Raw genomic sequence first — 4,082 nt, 5'->3', positions numbered from 1 at the left:
CATTCCATAAATTTGACATTGAGAAAATGGATATTGAACTTAATCTGGGTGAGTGGCCTATACGAGGGCGGTCCAGTGGAAATTTATCTTACCATGGGTTCTTGGAAGGGGGCCAAAAAAAAAAACAATGCTACATACAATTGATGTTAACATATATATTTCTTTTTAATCTATAAAATATCTGTAACATATTTTAAACGATATCAACGACACTATAAAAAAAACATAAAATTCATCTATATATATCATCACAAAGGCAAAAACACGTCATGTGACAATCTGTAAATCATTAAATCGGGTTAAATACCATATAGCAAATTAATCAAGGATGGGTGTATGTACCTCTAAAAACTATGGAAATAACCCATTACTAGTTGTCAATAGCTCCAACAAGACTATTTTTGCCTTTTGAAATTTTTTGACAAATAATTAGTTACATACACATTTTGAAATTAGTTTGTAATAACAAGAATTTCAAGAGCATAATGAACAACTTTTAAGTCAGAGATCTTTTGGAAAACCAAAAATTGGTTACAGAACATTCCAACTTTGTGAAGAACTAGGATTTCATCATGTTATGTTACAAAAAGAACAAGGCTATATTAGGGAAACACCCTACCAAAGGGTTTCTCAGATTAATTGCTCCAATACTTAGTTAAAAAGAAAATACTAAACATGTTAGAACTACCAGATGATGGTATTTAAAAATATTGTACACAACAAAAAGAGTTTTTTTTTGGGCCTCCTTTTCGAAACTCGTGGTAAGATGAATTTTCCTCTAGGCTACCCTCGTACGGGACCACTCACCCCCCGGCGTGGTAATAAATAGCCTCTGAAAACATAATAAACTCGTGGAGTTTCGTGGTACTCACTCCCGGTGGTAATAAATAATCTCTTAATTCTGAAAACATAATAACACATAAAATAAAGAAACATAGAAAAAAAAAACATGTGATACTTTACCCAAAAAAAACAACCTAGTTACCAATATTAAAATACCTTGTAAACTTTTTTCTTCCTTCTCCTTTTTTGATAACTAAGCAATCCTTTCATACTACTATAAAAGAAAAGCCTTTTCAGTTATCTAAAACCAAATTGAAATTCCAACCACACCTAAAAGATGAAAAATGATATACTCCTAAGAAGTGGTATCCAAAACTACACAAGCAAGGAAAAATATGACAAAACCAATCAAATGAATCATACGTCTCCTCTATGATGTTTTCTCTTCAAGGATAGGAGTTAGCTCAAGTGGGTAGAGCGCTCCCCTATGTTGCTCAGACACGGATACGGGTGTCGTGTCCAAGTAGGGATCGGAGGATCCGACACTCTAGTCCCAAAATTTGAGGGATACGGCGATACGGTCAAAAGAGTGTCTTGACCAATTTTCTAGACACGGTATCTGAAAAGTGTCGGAAAAAAATTGGATACTTGAGATGTTTTTCAAAAAATACATTTATTTGAAATTGAAATTAAAAATAAATAATAAAGAGTAACAAGTTTTTTAGTACGAGATAGCATAAAAAAAATACTTTAGTTATATAAACTTGTGTTCACTGTTCAATTAGCGTATCTCTAATATAATGTTATGCCAGTAAAAAAAAAATATAATGTTACTTATGAGTTATGACAGCTTTTTTTTTTTAAGGCCTAACTATACCTAGCCCACTTTAATGCTTTCTTTAAAACCCTAGTTGGTAAACTTTAAGAAAAAATAAAAAGAAAAAATAAATAAAGAAAAGGGGGAGGGGCACACCACGTAAACTGACTGGATTAATAAAAAAAAAAAGAGGAAGACAGAGAAAGAAAATGTCGGGGGCTAGGGAAAGAAAGAGAAACTGCCGACCGCCGCCGACCGCCGCCGACCGCCGCCGACTGCCGTTGCCGGAGATCTGACAACACCATCTGGCTCGGAATTCTTGCTAGAACCAAAGCCCCATGGTAATTTGTCCTAGTATATGCATTTTCCTCTTCAATTTCCAGATCTAGGTTTCGAATCAACCCTAGATCTGTGATTTTTCATCTTCTTTTCTTTCCTCCTCTCTCTCTCGGTTCTCTAGTGTCGACCCTTGAAGAGTATATTCGACACTTACTCCGACACGGGACTCGACACCTTTTCCAGGCGTGTCGCGCGTCGTGTCGCGTGTCGTGTCGAGTCGATACGCGATACTCCGGCCTGGAGAGGGTGTCGGAGTAACATAGGCGCTCCCTCTTGACCCTTGAGGTCAAGAGTTCGATCCTTACCCCCAGCATTATGCTAGGGGTTAGCCTTTGGACTGACTTAATTTCCTAAAAAAAAAAAAAATGATGTTTTCTGTTTATGGGTCCCCCAATCTAACAATGCCAGCTGCTTAGATCAAATTCTATGACTTCCTATGGAGAAAAAACCACTGAAAATTAATGGTTTTGTTGTATAGATCAGATGAATTACTGATGCTCATCAAACACTTGAATGAGAGTGCATTAGTTAGGGGCCCTCAACCTAGAAAACAAGCTAATTAAGGAGCTTTTATATGCAGTTTGATGCGCTTGTTTCCTTGTGGGTCACATTGTGCTTGCCTTTTCTCGCCAACTGTATTCATCCTACAAGGCAGCAAGGCAGCAAGGCAGGGACTCATAACTACTGCGGGTATTAAAAGCGTCATTGGCAGCTCTTGCTGTCCAGCATTAAAAGGAGACCCACCTTATATAAAGACTAGCTAGTTCTTCAATCATTCAACTGTAAACTAAAATAATACTCTACAAGATAAATTATAAGACCAGATTATTACACTTCTCTTGTTCATTACCAACCTTCACCTTTTACCGTCCTAAGTTACTGTATGTATTCGTTATTTACAATATAGATTTATAGCTAAATAGTTATTGTGAGATGTATAATACAATACAAATATGTCGATGATACTGACTAAAACAACTCACAGTAATCAAACTCCTCTAATTGGTTAAATTTTATTTTAATGTTAGAAATATAAACAATAAGATAATTATTTATTGTGATGAGACACCATCTCACAAGTGCAGTGTCAAATACTGTTGAAATGCCTTGAATATGTTGCCTACATCCAAATAACCCAACATAAGGGTCTCGCTGTCCGATCAGTGAGCACCAACAATATACTAGAGAAGAAAGAATACAAATTTTAAGAGGGATGAATAAATGTGTTGGGTTGTCTATAATGACAAATCAAATGAAGCTTTACAATTAGTAAATACTAAATTATTACATGATCCGTCTATATTTAGATAGATATTTTTGAAAAACATGTACTAATCTTTCTACAAGAAAGGAGTAAGCTAAGGCTTTGTTCTTCTCAATATGTCTAAATAATTTTCAATGATAATATATAAAATTTAGATGTTTGGTTGGAAGCTATTTCCCTTGAAAATACAAATTCCTAGGAAATACATTATGGGTGTTGTGTTTGGTTGGAGGGAAATGGGAAAAGCATAGGAAATACAAATTCCAAGAGAAATAGAATTTCCCATGAAACATGGGAAATCACTCACCAAGCCCCCCCTTGGTGAGTAATTTCCTAGGATATGCAATTTCCTATGGTGTCAACCAAACAATTTTGTCTAATTCCTAGGAAATTAACAAGGGAAAGAATTTCCCATGAAATGTAAATTCCCATGGGAAATTACTTCCCATGTGAACCAAACGAGGCCTCAGAAAATTATGAGCTGTTTTGATATTTGGAATCCTTGTGTTGAGACGAATTTAGCAAGATCCCACTAGACTATGTTTTTCCTTAAATAATGGTGAAAGAAAGTTTATCATAGTTGGTTGATAAATAGTGACCAAATGCCAAATGGTTTATCTATATATATTGAATATAAATTTAGTTAGATTATGATCAAATAGTACTACTTCTGTTTTTTTTTTCAGTTGCTACATTTGATTATTTTAATACATTCACCAAAAAGTCATTTTTTGCAATTAAAAAAAAAAAAAAAAACTGAGGAGATGTAGTTTAAGAATATTGTTTAAAAATTTTTATTTCCAAGAATATCTCACAACTGATTTAAGCTAGAAAATATTCAAAGAGATAATGATATGTGTTGACTTTGATTTTTGTTTC

The 4,082-nt window shown here is 34.5% G+C and overlaps 1 long non-coding RNA gene across 1 annotated transcript; it reads left to right on the top strand.

The window, feature by feature from the left end:
* Nucleotides 1–1,764: 1,764 nt before the first annotated feature.
* On the top strand, nt 1,765–2,865 carry LOC130591708 (uncharacterized). Its single transcript, XR_008969750.1, has 2 exons — nt 1,765–1,941; nt 2,520–2,865. It is a non-coding gene; the product is annotated as an uncharacterized LOC130591708 (long non-coding RNA).
* The last annotated feature ends 1,217 nt before the right edge of the window (nt 2,866–4,082 follow it).

This window comes from Beta vulgaris, chromosome 6, assembly GCF_026745355.1.
Source record: "Beta vulgaris subsp. vulgaris cultivar EL10 chromosome 6, EL10.2, whole genome shotgun sequence".
Lineage (NCBI taxonomy): Eukaryota > Viridiplantae > Streptophyta > Magnoliopsida > Caryophyllales > Amaranthaceae > Beta > Beta vulgaris.
The sequence above is the reverse complement of the archived record's forward strand: the minus strand, read 5'-3'. Positions and strand labels throughout refer to the sequence as shown.